Source organism: Nerophis ophidion, linkage group LG29 (assembly GCF_033978795.1).
Source record: "Nerophis ophidion isolate RoL-2023_Sa linkage group LG29, RoL_Noph_v1.0, whole genome shotgun sequence".
NCBI classification, from domain to species: Eukaryota; Metazoa; Chordata; class Actinopteri; order Syngnathiformes; family Syngnathidae; genus Nerophis; species Nerophis ophidion.
The window spans coordinates 2,978,852-3,005,721 of record NC_084639.1 but is presented as its reverse complement, the minus strand read 5'-3'; the positions used below and the strand labels follow the sequence as shown (position 1 = coordinate 3,005,721).

The 26,870-nt window shown below is 37.9% G+C and overlaps 1 protein-coding gene across 2 annotated transcripts in view; it reads left to right on the top strand.

Annotated features, from left to right (window-relative positions):
- Window positions 1-26,870, top strand: part of arl9 (ADP-ribosylation factor-like 9) — a 266,590-nt gene that overhangs the window by 49,821 nt on the left and 189,899 nt on the right. The gene's annotated exons all lie outside the window — the stretch shown is intronic.

Below are 26,870 nucleotides of genomic sequence, written 5' to 3'. Positions count from 1 at the left end.
GAAAATGCATTTTTTGGGGGAAAAATCTTGGCTAAAAAAGGTATTAAAATTTTAAAAAAACGGATTTGCTTCAGAAACACAATACTGGTGCTGTAGTTGTAGGAGATGTCTCAAAACGTCATCAGGAGTTCCGACAGAACCCGAAAATGGCAGAAAATGCACATTTTTGAAAAACTTTTTTTCGCTAAAATTTCGTAAGGGGGGACCCTTATGCAAAAATCCAAAAAAATGTATTTACTTCGGCAGCACAATACAGGTGCTGCAGCTGTAGGAAATGTTTCAAAATGTCGTCAGGAGTCCCGACAGAACCCGAAAATGGCAGAAAATGCATATTTTTGGGGAAAATCTTTGCTAAAAAAGGTATTAAAATTTTTAAAAAACGGATTTGCTTCAGAAGCACAATACTGGTGCTGTAGTTGTAGGAGATGTCTCAAAACGTCATCAGGAGTCCCGACAGAACCCGAAAATGGCAGAAAATGCATATTTTTGAAAAACTTTTTTTCGCTAAAATTTCGTGAGGGGGGACCCTTATGCAAAAATTCAAAAAAATGTATTTACTTCAGCAGCACAATACAGGTGCTGCAGCTGTAGGATATGTTTCAAAATGTCGTCAGGAGTCCCGACAGAACCCGAAAATGGCAGAAAATGCATTTTTTGGGGGAAAAATCTTCGCTAAAAAAAGGTATTAAAATTTTTAAAAAACGGATTTGCTTCAGAAACACAATACTGGTGCTGTAGTTGTAGGAGATGTCTCAAAACGTCATCAGGAGTTCCGACAGAACCCGAAAATGGCAGAAAATGCAAATTTTTTAAAAACTTTTTTTCGCTAAAATTTCGTAAGGGGGGGACCCTTATGCAAAAATCCCAAAAAATGTATTTACTTCGGCAGCACAATACAGGTGCTGCAGCTGTAGGAAATGTTTCAAAATGTCGTCAGGAGTCCCGACAGAACCCGAAAATGGCAGAAAATGCACATTTTTGAAAAACTTTTTTTCGCTAAAATTTCATAAGGGGGGACCCTTATGCAAAAATCGAAAAAAATGTATTTACTTCGGCAGCACAATACAGGTGTTGCAGCTGTAGGAAATGTTTCAAAATGTCGTCAGCAGTCCCGACAGAACCCGAAAATGGCAGAAAATGCATTTTTTGGGGGAAAGATCTTCGCTAAAAAAAGGTATTAAAATTTTAAAAAAACGGATTTGCTTCAGAAACACAATACTGGTGCTGTAGTTGTAGGAGATGTCTCAAAACGTCATCAGGAGTTCCGACAGAACCCGAAAATGGCAGAAAATGCACATTTTTGAAAAACTTTTTTTCGCTAAAATTTCGTAAGGGGGGACCCTTATGCAAAAATCCAAAAAAATGTATTTAATTCGGCAGCACAATACAGGTGCTGCAGCTGTAGGAAATGTTTCAAAATGTCGTCAGGAGTCCCGACAGAACCCGAAAATGGCAGAAAATGCATTTTTTTGGGGAAAAATCTTCGCTAAAAAAAGGTATTAAAATTTTTAAAAAACGGATTTGCTTCAGAAACACAATTCTGGTGCTGTAGTTGTAGGAGATGTCTCAAAACGTCATCAGGAGTTCCGACAGAACCCGAAAATGGCAGAAAATGCACATTTTTGAAAAACTTTTTTTCGCTAAAATTTCGTAAGGGGGGACCCTTATGCAAAAATCCAAAAAAATGTATTTACTTCGGCAGCACAATACAGGTGCTGCAGCTGTAGGATATGTTTCAAAATGTCGTCAGGAGTCCCGACAGAACCCGAAAATGGCAGAAAATCTATTTTTTTGGGGAAAAATCTTCGCTAAAAAAAGGTATTAAAATTTTAAAAAAACGGATTTCCTTCAGAAACACAATACTGGTGCTGTAGTTGTAGGAGATGTCTCAAAACGTCATCAGGAGTTCCGACAGAACCCGAAAATGGCAGAAAATGCACATTTTTGAAAAACTTTTTTTCGCTAAAATTTCGTAAGGGGGGACCCTTATGCAAAAATCCAAAAAAATGTATTTACTTCGGCAGCACAATACAGGTGCTGCAGCTGTAGGAAATGTTTCAAAATGTCGTCAGGAGTCCCGACAGAACCCGAAAATGGCAGAAAATGCATTTTTTGGGGGAAAGATCTTCGCTAAAAAAAGGTATTAAAATTTTAAAAAAACGGATTTGCTTCAGAAACACAATACTGGTGCTGTAGTTGTAGGAGATGTCTCAAAACGTCATCAGGAGTTCCGACAGAACCCGAAAATGGCAGAAAATGCACATTTTTGAAAAACTTTTTTTCGCTAAAATTTCGTAAGGGGGGACCCTTATGCAAAAATCCAAAAAAATGTATTTACTTCGGCAGCACAATACAGGTGCTGCAGCTGTAGGAAATGTTTCAAAATGTCGTCAGGAGTCCCGACAGAACCCGAAAATGGCAGAAAATGCATTTTTTGGGGGAAAGATCTTCGCTAAAAAAAGGTATTAAAATTTTAAAAAAACGGATTTGCTTCAGAAACACAATACTGGTGCTGTAGTTGTAGGAGATGTCTCAAAACGTCATCAGGAGTTCCGACAGAACCCGAAAATGGCAGAAAATGCACATTTTTGAAAAACTTTTTTTCGCTAAAATTTCGTAAGGGGGGACCCTATGCAAAAATCCAAAAAAATGTATTTACTTCGGCAGCACAATACAGGTGCTGCAGCTGTAGGAAATGTTTCAAAATGTCGTCAGGAGTCCCGACAGAACCCGAAAATGGCAGAAAATGCATTTTTTTGCGGAAAAATCTTCGCTAAAAAAAGGTATTAAAATTTTTAAAAAACGGATTTGCTTCAGAAACACAATTCTGGTGCTGTAGTTGTAGGAGATGTCTCAAAACGTCATCAGGAGTTCCGACAGAACCCGAAAATGGCAGAAAATGCAAATTTTTTAAAAACTTTTTTTCGCTAAAATTTCGTAAGGGGGGGACCCTTATGCAAAAATCCCAAAAAATGTATTTACTTCGGCAGCACAATACAGGTGCTGCAGCTGTAGGAAATGTTTCAAAATGTCGTCAGGAGTCCCGACAGAACCCGAAAATGGCAGAAAATGCACATTTTTGAAAAACTTTTTTTCGCTAAAATTTCATAAGGGGGGACCCTTATGCAAAAATCGAAAAAAATGTATTTACTTCGGCAGCACAATACAGGTGTTGCAGCTGTAGGAAATGTTTCAAAATGTCGTCAGGAGTCCCGACAGAACCCGAAAATGGCAGAAAATGCATATTTTTGGGGAAAAATCTTTGCTAAAAAAGGTATTAAAATTTTTAAAAAACGGATTTGCTTCAGAAACACAATACTGGTGCTGTAGTTGTAGGAGATGTCTCAAAACGTCATCAGGAGTCCCGACAGAACCCGAAAATGGCAGAAAATGCACATTTTTGAAAAACTTTTTTCGCTAAAATTTCGTAAGGGGGGACCCTTATGCAAAAATCCAAAAAAATGTATTTACTTCAGCAGCACAATACAGGTGCTGCAGCTGTAGGATATGTTTCAAAATGTCGTCAGGAGTCCCGACAGAACCCGAAAATGGCAGAAAATGCATTTTTTGGGGGAAAAATCTTCGCTAAAAAAAGGTATTAAAATTTTTAAAAAACGGATTTGCTTCAGAAACACAATACTGGTGCTGTAGTTGTAGGAGATGTCTCAAAACGTAATAAGGAGTTCCGACAGAACCCGAAAATGGCAGAAAATGCACATTTTTTAAAAACTTTTTTTCGCTAAAATTTCATAAGGTTGGAGTCCACCCTTATGCAAAAATCCAAAAAAATGTATTTACTTCAAAAACATAATATTGGTGCTGTAGTTGTAGGAGATGTCTCAAAACTTCATCGGGAGTCTTGACAAAACCTGAAAATGGCAGAAAATGCATATTTTTGGATACCTTTTTTTCGCTAAAATTTCGTAAGGGGGGACCCTTATGCGAAAATCCCAAAAAATGTATTTACTTCGGCAGCACAATACAGGTGTTGCAGCTGTAGGAAATGTTTCAAAATGTCGTCAGGAGTCCTGACAGAACCCGGAAATGGCAGAAAATGCATATTTTTGGGGAAAAATCTTTGCTAAAAAAGGTATTAAAATTTTTAAAAAATGGATTTGCTTCAGAAACACAATACTGGTGCTGTAGTTGTAGGAGATGTCTCAAAACGTCATCAGGAGTCCCGACAGAACCCGAAAATGGCAGAAAATGCATATTTTTGAAAACTTTTTTTCGCTAAAATTTCGTAAGGGGGGACCCTTATGCAAAAATCCAAAAAAATGTATTTACTTCAGCAGCACAATACAGGTGCTGCAGCTGTAGGATATGTTTCAAAATGTCGTCAGGAGTCCCGACAGAACCCGAAATGGCAGAAAATGCATTTTTTGGGGGAAAAATCTTCGCTAAAAAAAGGTATTAAAATTTTTAAAAAACGGATTTGCTTCAGAAACACAATACTGGTGCTGTAGTTGTAGGAGATGTATCAAAACGTCATCAGGAGTTCCGACAGAACCCGAAAATGGCAGAAAATGCACATTTTTGAAAAACTTTTTTTCGCTAAAATTTCGTAAGGGGGCACCCTTATGCAAAAATCCAAAAAAATGTATTTACTTCGGCAGCACAATACAGGTGTTGCAGCTGTAGGAAATGTTTCAAAATGTCGTCAGCAGTCCCGACAGAACCCGGAAATGGCAGAAAATGCATTTTTTTGGGGCGAAATCTTCGCCAAAAAAAAGGTATTAAAATTTTTAAAAAACGGATTTGCTTCAGAAACACAATACTGGTGCTGTAGTTGTAGGAGATGTCTCAAAACGTCATCAGGAGTTCCGACAGAACCCGAAAATGGCAGAAAATGCACATTTTTTAAAAACTTTTTTTCGCTAAATTTCGTAAGGTTTGAGTCCACCCTTATGCAAAAATCCAAAAAAATGTATTTACTTCAGAAACATAATATTGGTGCTGTAGTTGTACGACATGTCTCAAAACTTCATCGGGAGTCTTGACAAAACCTGAAAATGGCAGAAAATGCATATTTTTGGAAACCTTTTTTTCGCTAAAATGTCGTAAGGGGGGGGACCCTTATGCAAAAATCCCAAAAAATGTATTTACTTCGGCAGCACAATACAGGTGTTGCAGCTGTAGGAAATGTTTCAAAATGTCGTCAGGAGTCCTGACAGAACCCGGAAATGGCAGAAAATGCATATTTTTGCAGGGCCCCTACGAAATTTTAGCTAAAAGGTATAAATTTTTCAAAAGAGTGGGGTGGCAATTTACAATACTGGTGCTGTAGTTGTAGGAGATGTCTCAAAACGTCATCAGGAGTTCCGACAGAACCCGAAAATGGCAGAAAATGCACATTTTTGAAAAACTTTTTTTCGCTAAAATTTCGTAAGGGGGACCCTTATGCAAAAATCCAAAAAAATGTATTTACTTCGGCAGCACAATACAGGTGCTGCAGCTGTAGGAAATGTTTCAAAATGTCGTCAGGAGTCCCGACAGAACCCGAAAATGGCAGAAAATGCATTTTTTGGGGGAAAGATCTTCGCTAAAAAAAGGTATTAAAATTTTAAAAAAACGGATTTGCTTCAGAAACACAATACTGGTGCTGTAGTTGTAGGAGATGTCTCAAAACGTCATCAGGAGTTCCGACAGAACCCGAAAATGGCAGAAAATGCACATTTTTGAAAAACTTTTCCTCGCTAAAATTTCGTAAGGGGGGACCCTTATGCAAAAATCCAAAAAAATGTATTTACTTCGGCAGCACAATACAGGTGCTGCAGCTGTAGGATATGTTTCAAAATGTCGTCAGGAGTCCCGACAGAACCCGAAAATGGCAGAAAATCTATTTTTTGGGGGAAAAATCTTCGCTAAAAAAAGGTATTAAAAATTTTAAAAAACGGATTTCCTTCAGAAACACAATACTGGTGCTGTAGTTGTAGGAGATGTCTCAAAACGTCATCAGGAGTTCCGACAGAACCCGAAAATGGCAGAAAATGCACATTTTTGAAAAACTTTTTTTCGCTAAAATTTCGTAAGGGGGGACCCTTATGCAAAAATCCAAAAAAATGTATTTACTTCGGCAGCACAATACAGGTGCTGCAGCTGTAGGAAATGTTTCAAAATGTCGTCAGGAGTCCCGACAGAACCCGAAAATGGCAGAAAATGCATTTTTTGGGGGAAAGATCTTCGCTAAAAAAAGGTATTAAAATTTTAAAAAAACGGATTTGCTTCAGAAACACAATACTGGTGCTGTAGTTGTAGGAGATGTCTCAAAACGTCATCAGGAGTTCCGACAGAACCCGAAAATGGCAGAAAATGCACATTTTTGAAAAACTTTTTTTCGCTAAAATTTCGTAAGGGGGGACCCTTATGCAAAAATCCAAAAAAATGTATTTAATTCGGCAGCACAATACAGGTGCTGCAGCTGTAGGAAATGTTTCAAAATGTCGTCAGGAGTCCCGACAGAACCCGAAAATGGCAGAAAATGCATTTTTTTGGGGAAAAATCTTCGCTAAAAAAAGGTATTAAAATTTTTAAAAAACGGATTTGCTTCAGAAACACAATTCTGGTGCTGTAGTTGTAGGAGATGTCTCAAAACGTCATCAGGAGTTCCGACAGAACCCGAAAATGGCAGAAAATGCACATTTTTGAAAAACTTTTTTTCGCTAAAATTTCGTAAGGGGGGACCCTTATGCAAAAATCCAAAAAAATGTATTTACTTCGGCAGCACAATACAGGTGCTGCAGCTGTAGGATATGTTTCAAAATGTCGTCAGGAGTCCCGACAGAACCCGAAAATTGCAGAAAATCTATTTTTTTGGGGAAAAATCTTCGCTAAAAAAAGGTATTAAAATTTAAAAAAAACGGATTTCCTTCAGAAACACAATATTGGTGCTGTAGTTGTAGGAGATGTCTCAAAACGTCATCAGGAGTTCCGACAGAACCCGAAAATGGCAGAAAAGGCACATTTTTGAAAAACTTTTTTTCGCTAAAATTTCGTAAGGGGGGACCCTTATGCAAAAATCCAAAAAAATGTATTTACTTCGGCAGCACAATACAGGTGCTGCAGCTGTAGGAAATGTTTCAAAATGTCGTCAGGAGTCCCGACAGAACCCGAAAATGGCAGAAAATGCATTTTTTGGGGGAAAGATCTTCGCTAAAAAAAGGTATTAAAATTTTAAAAAAACGGATTTGCTTCAGAAACACAATACTGGTGCTGTAGTTGTAGGAGATGTCTCAAAACGTCATCAGGAGTTCCGACAGAACCCGAAAATGGCAGAAAATGCACATTTTTGAAAAACTTTTTTTCGCTAAAATTTCGTAAGGGGGGACCCTTATGCAAAAATCCAAAAAAATGTATTTACTTCGGCAGCACAATACAGGTGCTGCAGCTGTAGGAAATGTTTCAAAATGTCGTCAGGAGTCCCGACAGAACCCGAAAATGGCAGAAAATGCATTTTTGGGGGGAAAGATCTTCGCTAAAAAAAGGTATTAAAATTTTAAAAAAACGGATTTGCTTCAGAAACACAATACTGGTGCTGTAGTTGTAGGAGATGTCTCAAAACGTCATCAGGAGTTCCGACAGAACCCGAAAATGGCAGAAAATGCACATTTTTGAAAAACTTTTTTTCGCTAAAATTTCGTAAGGGGGGACCCTTATGCAAAAATCCAAAAAAATGTATTTACTTCGGCAGCACAATACAGGTGCTGCAGCTGTAGGAAATGTTTCAAAATGTCGTCATGAGTCCCGACAGAACCCGAAAATGGCAGAAAATGCATTTTTTTGCGGAAAAATCTTCGCTAAAAAAAGGTATTAAAATTTTTAAAAAACGGATTTGCTTCAGAAACACAATTCTGGTGCTGTAGTTGTAGGAGATGTCTCAAAACGTCATCAGGAGTTCCGACAGAACCCGAAAATGGCAGAAAATGCACATTTTTGAAAAACTTTTTTTCGCTAAAATTTCGTAAGGGGGGACCCTTATGCAAAAATCCAAAAAAATGTATTTACTTCGGCAGCACAATACAGGTGCTGCAGCTGTAGGAAATGTTTCAAAATGTCGTCAGGAGTCCCGACAGAACCCGAAAATGGCAGAAAATGCATTTTTTTGGGGAAAAATCTTCGCTAAAAAAAGGTATTAAAATTTTTAAAAAACGGATTTGCTTCAGAAACACAATTCTGGTGCTGTAGTTGTAGGAGATGTCTCAAAACGTCATCAGGAGTTCCGACAGAACCCGAAAATGGCAGAAAATGCACATTTTTGAAAAACTTTTTTTCGCTAAAATTTCGTAAGGGGGGACCCTTATGCAAAAATCCAAAAAAATGTATTTACTTCGGCAGCACAATACAGGTGCTGCAGCTGTAGGATATGTTTCAAAATGTCGTCAGGAGTCCCGACAGAACCCGAAAATGGCAGAAAATCTATTTTTTTGGGGAAAAATCTTCGCTAAAAAAAGGTATTAAAATTTTTAAAAAACGGATTTCCTTCAGAAACACAATACTGGTGCTGTAGTTGTAGGAGATGTCTCAAAACGTCATCAGGAGTTCCGACAGAACCCGAAAATGGCAGAAAATGCACATTTTTGAAAAACTTTTTTTCGCTAAAATTTCGTAAGGGGGGACCCTTATGCAAGAATCCAAAAAAATGTATTTACTTCGGCAGCACAATACAGGTGCTGCAGCTGTAGGAAATGTTTCAAAATGTCGTCAGGAGTCCCGACAGAACCCGAAAATGGCAGAAAATGCATTTTTTGGGGGAAAGATCTTCGCTAAAAAAAGGTATTAAAATTTTAAAAAAACGGATTTGCTTCAGAAACACATTACTGGTGCTGTAGTTGTAGGAGATGTCTCAAAACGTCATCAGGAGTTCCGACAGAACCCGAAAATGGCAGAAAATGCACATTTTTGAAAAACTTTTTTTCGCTAAAATTTCGTAAGGGGGGACCCTTATGCAAAAATCCAAAAAAATGTATTTACTTCGGCAGCACAATACAGGTGCTGCAGCTGTAGGAAATGTTTCAAAATGTCGTCAGGAGTCCCGACAGAACCCGAAAATGGCAGAAAATGCATTTTTTTGGGGAAAAATCTTCGCTAAAAAAAGGTATTAAAATTTTTAAAAAACGGATTTGCTTCAGAAACACAATTCTGGTGCTGTAGTTGTAGGAGATGTCTCAAAACGTCATCAGGAGTTCCGACAGAACCCGAAAATGGCAGAAAATGCACATTTTTGAAAAACTTTTTTTCGCTAAAATTTCGTAAGGGGGGACCCTTATGCAAAAATCCAAAAAAATGTATTTACTTCGGCAGCACAATACAGGTGCTGCAGCTGTAGGATATGTTTCAAAATGTCGTCAGGAGTCCCGACAGAACCCGAAAATGGCAGAAAATCTATTTTTTTGGGGAAAAATCTTCGCTAAAAAAAGGTATTAAAATTTTAAAAAAACGGATTTCCTTCAGAAACACAATACTGGTGCTGTAGTTGTAGGAGATGTCTCAAAACGTCATCAGGAGTTCCGACAGAACCCGAAAATGGCAGAAAATGCACATTTTTGAAAAACTTTTTTTCGCTAAAATTTCGTAAGGGGGGACCCTTATGCAAAAATCCAAAAAAATGTATTTACTTCGGCAGCACAATACAGGTGCTGCAGCTGTAGGAAATGTTTCAAAATGTCGTCAGGAGTCCCGACAGAACCCGAAAATGGCAGAAAATGCATTTTTTGGGGGAAAGATCTTCGCTAAAAAAAGGTATTAAAATTTAAAAAAAACGGATTTGCTTCAGAAACACAATACTGGTGCTGTAGTTGTAGGAGATGTCTCAAAACGTCATCAGGAGTTCCGACAGAACCCGAAAATGGCAGAAAATGCACATTTTTGAAAAACTTTTTTTCGCTAAAATTTCGTAAGGGGGGACCCTTATGCAAAAATCCCAAAAAATGTATTTACTTCGGCAGCACAATACAGGTGTTGCAGCTGTAGGAAATGTTTCAAAATGTCGTCAGGAGTCCTGACAGAACCCGGAAATGGCAGAAAATGCATATTTTTGGGGAAAAATCTTTGCTAAAAAAGGTATTAAAATTTTTAAAAAACGGATTTGCTTCAGAAACACAATACTGGTGCTGTAGTTGTAGGAGATGTCTCAAAACGTCATCAGGAGTCCCGACAGAACCCGAAAATGGCAGAAAATGCATATTTTTGCAAAACTTTTTTTCGCTAAAAATTCGTAAGGGGGGACCCTTATGCAAAAATCCAAAAAAATGTATTTACTTCAGCAGCACAATACAGGTGCTGCAGCTGTAGGATATGTTTCAAAATGTCGTCAGGAGTCCCGACAGAACCCGAAAATGGCAGAAAATGCATTTTTTGGGGGAAAAATCTTCGCTAAAAAAAGGTATTAAAATTTTTAAAAAACGGATTTGCTTCAGAAACACAATACTGGTGCTGTAGTTGTAGGAGATGTCTCAAAACGTCATCAGGAGTTCCGACAGAACCCGAAAATGGCAGAAAATGCACATTTTTGAAAAACTTTTTTTCGCTAAAATTTCGTAAGGGGGGACCCTTATGCAAAAATCCAAAAAAATGTATTTACTTCGGCAGCACAATACAGGTGTTGCAGCTGTAGGAAATGTTTCAAAATGTCGTCAGCAGTCCCGACAGAACCCGGAAATGGCAGAAAATGCATTTTTTTGGGGAAAAATCTTCGCCAAAAAAAAGGTATTAAAATTTTTAAAAAACGGATTTGCTTCAGAAACACAATACTGGTGCTGTAGTTGTAGGAGATGTCTCAAAACGTCATCAGGAGTCCCGACAGAACCCGAAAATGGCAGAAAATGCATATTTTTGAAAAACTTTTTTTCGCTAAAATTTCGTAAGGGGGGACCCTTATGCAAAAATCCAAAAAAATGTATTTACTTCAGCAGCACAATACAGGTTCTGCAGCTGTAGGATATGTTTCAAAATGTCGTCAGGAGTCCCGACAGAACCCGAAAATGGCAGAAAATGCATTTTTTGGGGGAAAGATCTTCGCTAAAAAAAGGTATTAAAATTTTTAAAAAACGGATTTGCTTCAGAAACACAATACTGGTGCTGTAGTTGTAGGAGATGTCTCAAAACGTCATCAGGAGTTCCGACAGAACCCGAAAATGGCAGAAAATGCACATTTTTGAAAAACTTTTTTTCGCTAAAATTTCGTAAGGGGGGACCCTTATGCAAAAATCCAAAAAAATGTATTTACTTCGGCAGCACAATACAGGTGCTGCAGCTGTAGGAAATGTTTCAAAATGTCGTCAGGAGTCCCGACAGAACCCGAAAATGGCAGAAAATGCATTTTTTGGGGGAAAAATCTTCGCTAAAAAAAGGTATTAAAATTTTTAAAAAACGGATTTGCTTCAGAAACACAATACTGGTGCTGTAGTTGTAGGAGATGTCTCAAAACGTCATCAGGAGTTCCGACAGAACCCGAAAATGGCAGAAAATGCACATTTTTGAAAAACTTTTTTTCGCTAAAACTTCGTAAGGGGGGACCCTTATGCAAAAATCCAAAAAAAATTATTTACTTCAGCAGCACAATACAGGTGCTGCAGCTGTAGGATATGTTTCAAAATGTCGTCAGGAGTCCCGACAGAACCCGAAAATGGCAGAAAATGCATTTTTTTGGGGAAAAATCTTTGCTAAAAAAAGGTATTAAAATTTTTAAAAAACGGATTTGCTTCAGAAACACAATACTGGTGCTGTAGTTGTAGGAGATGTCTCAAAACGTCATCAGGAGTTCCGACAGAACCCGAAAATGGCAGAAAATGCACATTTTTGAAAAACTTTTTTTCGCTAAAATTTCGTAAGGGGGGACCCTTATGCAAAAATCCAAAAAAATGTATTTACTTCGGCAGCACAATACAGGTGCTGCAGCTGTAGGAAATGTTTCAAAATGTCGTCAGGAGTCCCGACAGAACCCGAAAATGGCAGAAAATGCATTTTTTTGGGTAAAAATCTTCGCTAAAAAAAGGTATTAAAATTTTTAAAAAACGGATTTGCTTCAGAAACACAATACTGGTGCTGTAGTTGTAGGAGATGTCTCAAAACGTCATCAGGAGTTCCGACAGAACCCGAAAATGGCAGAAAATGCACATTTTTGAAAAACTTTTTTTCGCTAAAATTTCGTAAGGGGGGACCCTTATGCAAAAATCCAAAAAAATGTATTTACTTCGGCAGCACAATACAGGTGCTGCAGCTGTAGGAAATGTTTCAAAATGTCGTCAGGAGTCCCGACAGAACCCGAAAATGGCAGAAAATGCATATTTTTGGGGAAAATCTTTGCTAAAAAAGGTATTAAAATTTTTGAAAAACGGATTTGCTTCAGAAACACAATACTGGTGCTGTAGTTGTAGGAGATGTCTCAAAACGTCATCAGGAGTTCCGACAGAACCCGAAAATGGCAGAAAATGCACATTTTTGAAAAACTTTTTTTCGCTAAAATTTCAAAAGGGGGGACCCTTATGCAAAAATCCAAAAAAATGTATTTACTTCAGCAGCACAATACAGGTGCTGCAGCTGTAGGATATGTTTCAAAATGTCATCAGGAGTCCCGACAGAACCCGAAAATGGCAGAAAATGCATTTTTTGGGGGAAAAATCTTCGCTAAAAAAAGGTATTAAAATTTTTAAAAAACGGATTTGCTTCAGAAACACAATACTGGTGCTGTAGTTGTAGGAGATGTCTCAAAACGTCATCAGGAGTTCCGACAGAACCCGAAAATGGCAGAAAATGCACATTTTTGAAAAACTTTTTTTCGCTAAAATTTCGTAAGGGGGGACCCTTATGCAAAAATCCAAAAAAATGTATTTACTTCGGCAGCACAATACAGGTGCTGCAGCTGTAGGAAATGTTTCAAAATGTCATCAGGAGTCCCGACAGAACCCGAAAATGGCAGAAAATGCATTTTTTGGGGGAAAAATCTTCGCTAAAAAAAGGAATTGCTTCAGAAACACAATACTGGTGCTGTAGTTGTAGGAGATGTCTCAAAACGTCATCAGGAGTTCCGACAGAACCCGAAAATGGCAGAAAATGCACATTTTTGAAAAACTTTTTTTCGCTAAAATTTCGTAAGGGGGGACCCTTATGCAAAAATCCAAAAAAATGTATTTACTTCGGCAGCACAATACAGGTGCTGCAGCTGTAGGAAATGTTTCAAAATGTCGTCAGGAGTCCCAACAGAACCCGAAAATGGCAGAAAATGCATTTTTTGGGGGAAAAATCTTGGCTAAAAAAAGGTATTAAAATTTTAAAAAAACGGATTTGCTTCAGAAACACAATACTGGTGCTGTAGTTGTAGGAGATGTCTCAAAACGTCATCAGGAGTTCCGACAGAACCCGAAAATGGCAGAAAATGCACATTTTTGAAAAACTTTTTTTCGCTAAAATTTCGTAAGGGGGGACCCTTATGCAAAAATCCAAAAAAATGTATTTACTTCGGCAGCACAATACAGGTGCTGCAGCTGTAGGAAATGTTTCAAAATGTCGTCAGGAGTCCCGACAGAACCCGAAAATGGCAGAAAATGCATATTTTTGGGGAAAATCTTTGCTAAAAAAGGTATTAAAATTTTTAAAAAACGGATTTGCTTCAGAAGCACAATACTGGTGCTGTAGTTGTAGGAGATGTCTCAAAACGTCATCAGGAGTCCCGACAGAACCCGAAAATGGCAGAAAATGCATATTTTTGAAAAACTTTTTTTCGCTAAAATTTCGTGAGGGGGGACCCTTATGCAAAAATTCAAAAAAATGTATTTACTTCAGCAGCACAATACAGGTGCTGCAGCTGTAGGATATGTTTCAAAATGTCGTCAGGAGTCCCGACAGAACCCGAAAATGGCAGAAAATGCATTTTTTGGGGGAAAAATCTTCGCTAAAAAAAGGTATTAAAATTTTTAAAAAACGGATTTGCTTCAGAAACACAATACTGGTGCTGTAGTTGTAGGAGATGTCTCAAAACGTCATCAGGAGTTCCGACAGAACCCGAAAATGGCAGAAAATGCAAATTTTTTAAAAACTTTTTTTCGCTAAAATTTCGTAAGGGGGGTACCCTTATGCAAAAATCCCAAAAAATGTATTTACTTCGGCAGCACAATACAGGTGCTGCAGCTGTAGGAAATGTTTCAAAATGTCGTCAGGAGTCCCGACAGAACCCGAAAATGGCAGAAAATGCACATTTTTGAAAAACTTTTTTTCGCTAAAATTTCATAAGGGGGGACCCTTATGCAAAAATCGAAAAAAATGTATTTACTTCGGCAGCACAATACAGGTGTTGCAGCTGTAGGAAATGTTTCAAAATGTCGTCAGGAGTCCCGACAGAACCCGAAAATGGCAGAAAATGCATATTTTTGGGGAAAATCTTTGCTAAAAAAGGTATTAAAATTTTTAAAAAACGGATTTGCTTCAGAAGCACAATACTGGTGCTGTAGTTGTAGGAGATGTCTCAAAACGTCATCAGGAGTCCCGACAGAACCCGAAAATGGCAGAAAATGCATATTTTTGAAAAACTTTTTTTCGCTAAAATTTCGTGAGGGGGGACCCTTATGCAAAAATTCAAAAAAATGTATTTACTTCAGCAGCACAATACAGGTGCTGCAGCTGTAGGATATGTTTCAAAATGTCGTCAGGAGTCCCGACAGAACCCGAAAATGGCAGAAAATGCATTTTTTGGGGGAAAAATCTTCGCTAAAAAAAGGTATTAAAATTTTTAAAAAACGGATTTGCTTCAGAAACACAATACTGGTGCTGTAGTTGTAGGAGATGTCTCAAAACGTCATCAGGAGTTCCGACAGAACCCGAAAATGGCAGAAAATGCAAATTTTTTAAAAACTTTTTTTCGCTAAAATTTCGTAAGGGGGGTACCCTTATGCAAAAATCCCAAAAAATGTATTTACTTCGGCAGCACAATACAGGTGCTGCAGCTGTAGGAAATGTTTCAAAATGTCGTCAGGAGTCCCGACAGAACCCGAAAATGGCAGAAAATGCACATTTTTGAAAAACTTTTTTTCGCTAAAATTTCATAAGGGGGGACCCTTATGCAAAAATCGAAAAAAATGTATTTACTTCGGCAGCACAATACAGGTGTTGCAGCTGTAGGAAATGTTTCAAAATGTCGTCAGGAGTCCCGACAGAACCCGAAAATGGCAGAAAATGCATATTTTTGGGGAAAAATCTTTGCTAAAAAAGGTATTAAAATTTTTAAAAAACGGATTTGCTTCAGAAACACAATACTGGTGCTGTAGTTGTAGGAGATGTCTCAAAACGTCATCAGGAGTCCCGACAGAACCCGAAAATGGCAGAAAATGCACATTTTTGAAAAACTTTTTTCGCTAAATTTTCGTAAGGGGGGACCCTTATGCAAAAATCCAAAAAAATGTATTTACTTCAGCAGCACAATACAGGTGCTGCAGCTGTAGGATATGTTTCAAAATGTCGTCAGGAGTCCCGACAGAACCCGAAAATGGCAGAAAATGCATTTTTTGGGGGAAAAATCTTCGCTAAAAAAAGGTATTAAAATTTTTAAAAAACGGATTTGCTTCAGAAACACAATACTGGTGCTGTAGTTGTAGGAGATGTCTCAAAACGTAATAAGGAGTTCCGACAGAACCCGAAAATGGCAGAAAATGCACATTTTTTAAAAACTTTTTTTCGCTAAAATTTCATAAGGTTGGAGTCCACCCTTATGCAAAAATCCCAAAAAATGTATTTACTTCAAAAACATAATATTGGTGCTGTAGTTGTAGGAGATGTCTCAAAACTTCATCGGGAGTCTTGACAAAACCTGAAAATGGCAGAAAATGCATATTTTTGGATACCTTTTTTTCGCTAAAATGTCGTAAGGGGGGGGACCCTTATGCAAAAGTCAAAAAAACAGATTTGCTTCAGAAACACAATACTGGTGCTGTAGTTGTAGGAAATGTCTCAAATTGTAATCAGGAGTTCCGACAGAACCCGAAAATGGCAGAAAATGCATATTTTTGAAAAACTTTTTTTCGCAAAAATTTCGTAAGGGGGGACCCTTATGCGAAAATCCCAAAAAATGTATTTACTTCGGCAGCACAATACAGGTGTTGCAGCTGTAGGAAATGTTTCAAAATGTCGTCAGGAGTCCTGACAGAACCCGGAAATGGCAGAAAATGCATATTTTTGGGGAAAAATCTTTGCTAAAAAAGGTATTAAAATTTTTAAAAAATGGATTTGCTTCAGAAACACAATACTGGTGCTGTAGTTGTAGGAGATGTCTCAAAACGTCATCAGGAGTCCCGACAGAACCCGAAAATGGCAGAAAATGCATATTTTTGAAAAACTTTTTTTCGCTAAAATTTCGTAAGGGGGGACCCTTATGCAAAAATCCAAAAAAATGTATTTACTTCGGCAGCACAATACAGGTGCTGCAGCTGTAGGAAATGTTTCAAAATGTCGTCAGGAGTCCCGACAGAACCCGAAAATGGCAGAAAATGCATTTTTTTGGGGAAAAATCTTCGCTAAAAAAAGGTATTAAAATTTTTAAAAAACGGATTTGCTTCAGAAACACAATTCTGGTGCTGTAGTTGTAGGAGATGTCTCAAAACGTCATCAGGAGTTCCGACAGAACCCGAAAATGGCAGAAAATGCACATTTTTGAAAAACTTTTTTTCGCTAAAATTTCGTAAGGGGGGACCCTTATGCAAAAATCCAAAAAAATGTATTTACTTCGGCAGCACAATACAGGTGCTGCAGCTGTAGGAAATGTTTCAAAATGTCGTCAGGAGTCCCGACAGAACCCGAAAATGGCAGAAAATGCATTTTTTGGGGGAAAAATCTTCGCTAAGAAAAGGTATTAAAATTTTTAAAAAACGGATTTGCTTCAGAAACACAATACTGGTGCTGTAGTTGTAGGAGATGTATCAAAACGTCATCAGGAGTTCCGACAGAACCCGAAAATGGCAGAAAATGCACATTTTTGAAAAACTTTTTTTCGCTAAAATTTCGTAAGGGGGCACCCTTATGCAAAAATCCAAAAAAATGTATTTACTTCGGCAGCACAATACAGGTGTTGCAGCTGTAGGAATTGTTTCAAAATGTCGTCAGCAGTCCCGACAGAACCCGGAAATGGCAGAAAATGCATTTTTTTGGGGCAAAATCTTCGCCAAAAAAAAGGTATTAAAATTTTTAAAAAACGGATTTGCTTCAGAAACACAATACTGGTGCTGTAGTTGTAGGAGATGTCTCAAAACGTCATCAGGAGTTCCGACAGAACCCGAAAATGGCAGAAAATGCACATTTTTTAAAAACTTTTTTTCGCTAAAATTTCGTAAGGTTGGAGTCCACCCTTATGCAAAAATCCAAAAAAATGTATTTACTTCAGAAACATAATATTGGTGCTGTAGTTGTAGGACATGTCTCAAAACTTCATCGGGAGTCTTGACAAAACCTGAAAATGGCAGAAAATGCATATTTTTGGAAACCTTTTTTTCGCTAAAATGTCGTAAGGGGGGGGACCCTTATGCAAAAATCCCAAAAAATGTATTTACTTCGGCAGCACAATACAGGTGTTGCAGCTGTAGGAAATGTTTCAAAATGTCGTCAGGAGTCCTGACAGAACCCGGAACTGGCAGAAAATGCATATTTTTGGGGAAAAATCTTCGCTAAAAAAAGGTATTAAAATTTTTAAAAAACGGATTTGCTTCAGAAACACAATACTGGTGCTGTAGTTGTAGGAGATGTCTCAAAACGTCATCAGGAGTTCCGACAGAACCCGAAAATGGCAGAAAATGCACATTTTTGAAAAACTTTTTTTCGCTAAAATTTCGTAAGGGGGACCCTTATGCAAAAATCCAAAAAAATGTATTTACTTCGGCAGCACAATACAGGTGCTGCAGCTGTAGGAAATGTTTCAAAATGTCGTCAGGAGTCCCGACAGAACCCGAAAATGGCAGAAAATGCATTTTTTGGGGGAAAGATCTTCGCTAAAAAAAGGTATTAAAATTTTAAAAAAACGGATTTGCTTCAGAAACACAATACTGGTGCTGTAGTTGTAGGAGATGTCTCAAAACGTCATCAGGAGTTCCGACAGAACCCGAAAATGGCAGAAAATGCACATTTTTGAAAAACTTTTCCTCGCTAAAATTTCGTAAGGGGGGACCCTTATGCAAAAATCCAAAAAAATGTATTTACTTCGGCAGCACAATACAGGTGCTGCAGCTGTAGGATATGTTTCAAAATGTCGTCAGGAGTCCCGACAGAACCCGAAAATGGCAGAAAATCTATTTTTTTGGGGAAAAATCTTCGCTAAAAAAAGGTATTAAAATTTTTAAAAAACGGATTTCCTTCAGAAACACAATACTGGTGCTGTAGTTGTAGGAGATGTCTCAAAACGTCATCAGGAGTTCCGACAGAACCCGAAAATGGCAGAAAATGCACATTTTTGAAAAACTTTTTTTCGCTAAAATTTCGTAAGGGGGGACCCTTATGCAAAAATCCAAAAAAATGTATTTACTTCGGCAGCACAATACAGGTGCTGCAGCTGTAGGAAATGTTTCAAAATGTCGTCAGGAGTCCCGACAGAACCCGAAAATGGCAGAAAATGCATTTTTTGGGGGAAAGATCTTCGCTAAAAAAAGGTATTAAAATTTTAAAAAAACGGATTTGCTTCAGAAACACAATACTGGTGCTGTAGTTGTAGGAGATGTCTCAAAACGTCATCAGGAGTTCCGACAGAACCCGAAAATGGCAGAAAATGCACATTTTTGAAAAACTTTTTTTCGCTAAAATTTCGTAAGGGGGGACCCTTATGCAAAAATCCAAAAAAATGTATTTAATTCGGCAGCACAATACAGGTGCTGCAGCTGTAGGAAATGTTTCAAAATGTCGTCAGGAGTCCCGACAGAACCCGAAAATGGCAGAAAATGCATTTTTTTGGGGAAAAATCTTCGCTAAAAAAAGGTATTAAAATTTTTAAAAAACGGATTTGCTTCAGAAACACAATTCTGGTGCTGTAGTTGTAGGAGATGTCTCAAAACGTCATCAGGAGTTCCGACAGAACCCGAAAATGGCAGAAAATGCACATTTTTGAAAAACTTTCTTTCGCTAAAATTTCGTAAGGGGGGACCCTTATGCAAAAATCCAAAAAAATGTATTTACTTCGGCAGCACAATACAGGTGCTGCAGCTGTAGGATATGTTTCAAAATGTCGTCAGGAGTCCCGACAGAACCCGAAAATGGCAGAAAATCTATTTTTTTGGGGAAAAATCTTCGCTAAAAAAAGGTATTAAAATTTTTAAAAAACGGATTTCCTTCAGAAACACAATACTGGTGCTGTAGTTGTAGGAGATGTCTCAAAACGTCATCAGGAGTTCCGACAGAACCCGAAAATGGCAGAAAATGCACATTTTTGAAAAACTTTTTTTCGCTAAAATTTCGTAAGGGGGGACCCTTATGCAAAAATCCAAAAAAATGTATTTACTTCGGCAGCACAATACAGGTGCTGCAGCTGTAGGAAATGTTTCAAAATGTCGTCAGGAGTCCCGACAGAACCCGAAAATGGCAGAAAATGCATTTTTTGGGGGAAAAATCTTCGCTAAAAAAAGGTATTAAAATTTTTAAAAAACGGATTTGCTTCAGAAACACAATACTGGTGCTGTAGTTGTAGGAGATGTCTCAAAACGTAATAAGGAGTTCCGACAGAACCCGAAAATGGCAGAAAATGCACATTTTTTAAAAACTTTTTTTCGCTAAAATTTCATAAGGTTGGAGTCCACCCTTATGCAAAAATCCCAAAAAATGTATTTACTTCAAAAACATAATATTGGTGCTGTAGTTGTAGGAGATGTCTCAAAACTTCATCGGGAGTCTTGACAAAACCTGAAAATGGCAGAAAATGCATATTTTTGGATACCTTTTTTTCGCTAAAATGTCGTAAGGGGGGGGACCCTTATGCAAAAGTCAAAAAAACAGATTTGCTTCAGAAACACAATACTGGTGCTGTAGTTGTAGGAAATGTCTCAAAACGTAATCAGGAGTTCCGACAGAACCCGAAAATGGCAGAAAATGCATATTTTTGAAAAACTTTTTTTCGCAAAAATTTCGTAAGGGGGGACCCTTATGCGAAAATCCCAAAAAATGTATTTACTTCGGCAGCACAATACAGGTGTTGCAGCTGTAGGAAATGTTTCAAAATGTCGTCAGGAGTCCTGACAGAACCCGGAAATGGCAGAAAATGCATATTTTTGGGGAAAAATCTTTGCTAAAAAAGGTATTAAAATTTTTAAAAAATGGATTTGCTTCAGAAACACAATACTGGTGCTGTAGTTGTAGGAGATGTCTCAAAACGTCATCAGGAGTCCCGACAGAACCCGAAAATGGCAGAAAATGCATATTTTTGAAAAACTTTTTTTCGCTAAAATTTCGTAAGGGGGGACCCTTATGCAAAAATCCAAAAAAATGTATTTACTTCGGCAGCACAATACAGGTGCTGCAGCTGTAGGAAATGTTTCAAAATGTCGTCAGGAGTCCCGACAGAACCCGAAAATGGCAGAAAATGCATTTTTTTGGGGAAAAATCTTCGCTAAAAAAAGGTATTAAAATTTTTAAAAAACGGATTTGCTTCAGAAACACAATTCTGGTGCTGTAGTTGTAGGAGATGTCTCAAAACGTCATCAGGAGTTCCGACAGAACCCGAAAATGGCAGAAAATGCACATTTTTGAAAAACTTTTTTTCGCTAAAATTTCGTAAGGGGGGACCCTTATGCAAAAATCCAAAAAAATGTATTTACTTCGGCAGCACAATACAGGTGCTGCAGCTGTAGGAAATGTTTCAAAATGTCGTCAGGAGTCCCGACAGAACCCGAAAATGGCAGAAAATGCATTTTTTGGGGGAAAAATCTTCGCTAAGAAAAGGTATTAAAATTTTTAAAAAACGGATTTGCTTCAGAAACACAATACTGGTGCTGTAGTTGTAGGAGATGTATCAAAACGTCATCAGGAGTTCCGACAGAACCCGAAAATGGCAGAAAATGCACATTTTTGAAAAACTTTTTTTCGCTAAAATTTCGTAAGGTTGGAGTCCACCCTTATGCAAAAATCCAAAAAAATGTATTTACTTCAGAAACATAATATTGGTGCTGTAGTTGTAGGACATGTCTCAAAACTTCATCGGGAGTCTTGACAAAACCTGAAAATGGCAGAAAATGCATATTTTTGGAAACCTTTTTTTCGCTAAAATGTCGTAAGGGGGGGGACCCTTATGCAAAAATCCCAAAAAATGTATTTACTTCGGCAGCACAATACAGGTGTTGCAGCTGTAGGAAATGTTTCAAAATGTCGTCAGGAGTCCTGACAGAACCCGGAAATGGCAGAAAATGCATATTTTTGGGGAAAAATCTTCGCTAAAAAAAGGTATTAAAATTTTTAAAAAACGGATTTGCTTCAGAAACACAATACTGGTGCTGTAGTTGTAGGAGATGTCTCAAAACGTCATCAGGAGTTCCGACAGAACCCGAAAATGGCAGAAAATGCACATTTTTGAAAAACTTTTTTTCGCTAAAATTTCGTAAGGGGGACCCTTATGCAAAAATCCAAAAAAATGTATTTACTTCGGCAGCACAATACAGGTGCTGCAGCTGTAGGAAATGTTTCAAAATGTCGTCAGGAGTCCCGACAGAACCCGAAAATGGCAGAAAATGCATTTTTTGGGGGAAAGATCTTCGCTAAAAAAAGGTATTAAAATTTTAAAAAAACGGATTTGCTTCAGAAACACAATACTGGTGCTGTAGTTGTAGGAGATGTCTCAAAACGTCATCAGGAGTTCCGACAGAACCCGAAAATGGCAGAAAATGCACATTTTTGAAAAACTTTTCCTCGCTAAAATTTCGTAAGGGGGGACCCTTATGCAAAAATCCAAAAAAATGTATTTACTTCGGCAGCACAATACAGGTGCTGCAGCTGTAGGATATGTTTCAAAATGTCGTCAGGAGTCCCGACAGAACCCGAAAATGGCAGAAAATCTATTTTTTTGGGGAAAAATCTTCGCTAAAAAAAGGTATTAAAATTTTTAAAAAACGGATTTCCTTCAGAAACACAATACTGGTGCTGTAGTTGTAGGAGATGTCTCAAAACGTCATCAGGAGTTCCGACAGAACCCGAAAATGGCAGAAAATGCACATTTTTGAAAAACTTTTTTTCGCTAAAATTTCGTAAGGGGGGACCCTTATGCAAAAATCCAAAAAAATGTATTTACTTCGGCAGCACAATACAGGTGCTGCAGCTGTAGGAAATGTTTCAAAATGTCGTCAGGAGTCCCGACAGAACCCGAAAATGGCAGAAAATGCATTTTTTGGGGGAAAGATCTTCGCTAAAAAAAGGTATTAAAATTTTAAAAAAACGGATTTGCTTCAGAAACACAATACTGGTGCTGTAGTTGTAGGAGATGTCTCAAAACGTCATCAGGAGTTCCGACAGAACCCGAAAATGGCAGAAAATGCACATTTTTGAAAAACTTTTTTTCGCTAAAATTTCGTAAGGGGGGACCCTTATGCAAAAATCCAAAAAAATGTATTTAATTCGGCAGCACAATACAGGTGCTGCAGCTGTAGGAAATGTTTCAAAATGTCGTCAGGAGTCCCGACAGAACCCGAAAATGGCAGAAAATGCATTTTTTTGGGGAAAAATCTTCGCTAAAAAAAGGTATTAAAATTTTTAAAAAACGGATTTGCTTCAGAAACACAATTCTGGTGCTGTAGTTGTAGGAGATGTCTCAAAACGTCATCAGGAGTTCCGACAGAACCCGAAAATGGCAGAAAATGCACATTTTTGAAAAACTTTCTTTCGCTAAAATTTCGTAAGGGGGGACCCTTATGCAAAAATCCAAAAAAATGTATTTACTTCGGCAGCACAATACAGGTGCTGCAGCTGTAGGATATGTTTCAAAATGTCGTCAGGAGTCCCGACAGAACCCGAAAATGGCAGAAAATCTATTTTTTTGGGGAAAAATCTTCGCTAAAAAAAGGTATTAAAATTTTTAAAAAACGGATTTCCTTCAGAAACACAATACTGGTGCTGTAGTTGTAGGAGATGTCTCAAAACGTCATCAGGAGTTCCGACAGAACCCGAAAATGGCAGAAAATGCACATTTTTGAAAAACTTTTTTTCGCTAAAATTTCGTAAGGGGGGACCCTTATGCAAAAATCCAAAAAAATGTATTTACTTCGGCAGCACAATACAGGTGCTGCAGCTGTAGGAAATGTTTCAAAATGTCGTCAGGAGTCCCGACAGAACCCGAAAATGGCAGAAAATGCATTTTTTGGGGGAAAGATCTTCGCTAAAAAAAGGTATTAAAATTTTAAAAAAACGGATTTGCTTCAGAAACACAATACTGGTGCTGTAGTTGTAGGAGATGTCTCAAAACGTCATCAGGAGTTCCGACAGAACCCGAAAATGGCAGAAAATGCACATTTTTGAAAAACTTTTTTTCGCTAAAATTTCGTAAGGGGGGACCCTTATGCAAAAATCCAAAAAAATGTATTTACTTCGGCAGCACAATACAGGTGCTGCAGCTGTAGGAAATGTTTCAAAATGTCGTCAGGAGTCCCGACAGAACCCGAAAATGGCAGAAAATGCATTTTTTTGGGGAAAAATCTTCGCTAAAAAAAGGTATTAAAATTTTTAAAAAACGGATTTGCTTCAGAAACACAATTCTGGTGCTGTAGTTGTAGGAGATGTCTCAAAACGTCATCAGGAGTTCCGACAGAACCCGAAAATGGCAGAAAATGCACATTTTTGAAAAACTTTTTTTCGCTAAAATTTCGTAAGGGGGGACCCTTATGCAAAAATCCAAAAAAATGTATTTACTTCGGCAGCACAATACAGGTGCTGCAGCTGTAGGAAATGTTTCAAAATGTCGTCAGGAGTCCCGACAGAACCCGAAAATGGCAGAAAATGCATTTTTTTGGGGAAAAATCTTCGCTAAAAAAAGGTATTAAAATTTTTAAAAAACGGATTTGCTTCAGAAACACAATTCTGGTGCTGTAGTTGTAGGAGATGTCTCAAAACGTCATCAGGAGTTCCGACAGAACCCGAAAATGGCAGAAAATGCACATTTTTGAAAAACTTTTTTTCGCTAAAATTTCGTAAGGGGGGACCCTTATGCAAAAATCCAAAAAAATGTATTTATTTCGGCAGCACAATACAGGTGCTGCAGCTGTAGGATATGTTTCAAAATGTCGTCAGGAGTCCCGACAGAACCCGAAAATGGCAGAAAATCTATTTTTTTGGGGAAAAATCTTCGCTAAAAAAAGGTATTAAAATTTTTAAAAAACGGATTTCCTTCAGAAACACAATACTGGTGCTGTAGTTGTAGGAGATGTCTCAAAACGTCATCAGGAGTTCCGACAGAACCCGAAAATGGCAGAAAATGCACATTTTTGAAAAACTTTTTTTCGCTAAAATTTCGTAAGGGGGGACCCTTATGCAAGAATCCAAAAAAATGTATTTACTTCGGCAGCACAATACAGGTGCTGCAGCTGTAGGAAATGTTTCAAAATGTCGTCAGGAGTCCCGACAGAACCCGAAAATGGCAGAAAATGCATTTTTTGGGGGAAAGATCTTCGCTAAAAAAAGGTATTAAAATTTTAAAAAAACGGATTTGCTTCAGAAACACATTACTGGTGCTGTAGTTGTAGGAGATGTCTCAAAACGTCATCAGGAGTTCCGACAGAACCCGAAAATGGCAGAAAATGCACATTTTTGAAAAACTTTTTTTCGCTAAAATTTCGTAAGGGGGGACCCTTATGCAAAAATCCAAAAAAATGTATTTACTTCGGCAGCACAATACAGGTGCTGCAGCTGTAGGAAATGTTTCAAAATGTCGTCAGGAGTCCCGACAGAACCCGAAAATGGCAGAAAATGCATTTTTTGGGGGAAAAATCTTCGCTAAAAAAAGGTATTAAAATTTTTAAAAAACGGATTTGCTTCAGAAACACAATTCTGGTGCTGTAGTTGTAGGAGATGTCTCAAAACGTCATCAGGAGTTCCGACAGAACCCGAAAATGGCAGAAAATGCACATTTTTGAAAAACTTTTTTTCGCTAAAATTTCGTAAGGGGGGACCCTTATGCAAAAATCCAAAAAAATGTATTTACTTCGGCAGCACAATACAGGTGCTGCAGCTGTAGGATATGTTTCAAAATGTCGTCAGGAGTCCCGACAGAACCCGAAAATGGCAGAAAATCTATTTTTTGGGGGAAAAATCTTCGCTAAAAAAAGGTATTAAAATTTTTAAAAAACGGATTTCCTTCAGAAACACAATACTGGTGCTGTAGTTGTAGGAGATGTCTCAAAACGTCATCAGGAGTTCCGACAGAACCCGAAAATGGCAGAAAATGCACATTTTTGAAAAACTTTTTTTCGCTAAAATTTCGTAAGGGGGGGACCCTTATGCAAAAATCCAAAAAAATGTATTTACTTCGGCAGCACAATACAGGTGCTGCAGCTGTAGGAAATGTTTCAAAATGTCGTCAGGAGTCCCGACAGAACCCGAAAATGGCAGAAAATGCATTTTTTGGGGGAAAGATCTTCGCTAAAAAAAGGTATTAAAATTTTAAAAAAACGGATTTGCTTCAGAAACACAATACTGGTGCTGTAGTTGTAGGAGATGTCTCAAAACGTCATCAGGAGTTCCGACAGAACCCGAAAATGGCAGAAAATGCACATTTTTGAAAAACTTTTTTTCGCTAAAATTTCGTAAGGGGGGACCCTTATGCAAAAATCCAAAAAAATGTATTTACTTCGGCAGCACAATACAGGTGCTGCAGCTGTAGGAAATGTTTCAAAATGTCGTCAGGAGTCCCGACAGAACCCGAAAATGGCAGAAAATGCATTTTTTGGGGGAAAGATCTTCGCTAAAAAAAGGTATTAAAATTTTAAAAAAACGGATTTGCTTCAGAAACACAATACTGGTGCTGTAGTTGTAGGAGATGTCTCAAAACGTCATCAGGAGTTCCGACAGAACTCGAAAATGGCAGAAAATGCACATTTTTGAAAAACTTTTTTTCGCTAAAATTTCGTAAGGGGGGACCCTTATGCAAGAATCCAAAAAAATGTATTTACTTCGGCAGCACAATACAGGTGCTGCAGCTGTAGGAAATGTTTCAAAATGTCGTCAGGAGTCCCGACAGAACCCGAAAATGGCAGAAAATGCATTTTTTTGGGGAAAAATCTTCGCTAAAAAAAGGTATTAAAATTTTTAAAAAACGGATTTGCTTCAGAAACACAATTCTGGTGCTGTAGTTGTAGGAGATGTCTCAAAACGTCATCAGGAGTTCCGACAGAACCCGAAAATGGCAGAAAATGCACATTTTTGAAAAACTTTTTTTCGCTAAAATTTCGTAAGGGGGGACCCTTATGCAAAAATCCAAAAAAATGTATTTACTTCGGCAGCACAATACAGGTGTTGCAGCTGTAGGAAATGTTTCAAAATGTCGTCAGGAGTCCCGACAGAACCCGAAAATGGCAGAAAATGCATTTTTTGGGGGAAAGATCTTCGCTAAAAAAAGGTATTAAAATTTTAAAAAAACGGATTTGCTTCAGAAACACAATACTGGTGCTGTAGTTGTAGGAGATGTCTCAAAACGTCATCAGGAGTTCCGACAGAACCCGAAAATGGCAGAAAATGCACATTTTTGAAAAACTTTTTTTCGCTAAAATTTCGTAAGGGGGGACCCTTATGCAAAAATCCAAAAAAATGTATTTACTTCGGCAGCATAATACAGGTGCTGCAGCTGTAGGAAATGTTTCAAAATGTCGTCAGGAGTCCCGACAGAACCCGAAAATGGCAGAAAATGCATTTTTTGGGGGAAAGATCTTCGCTAAAAAAAGGTATTA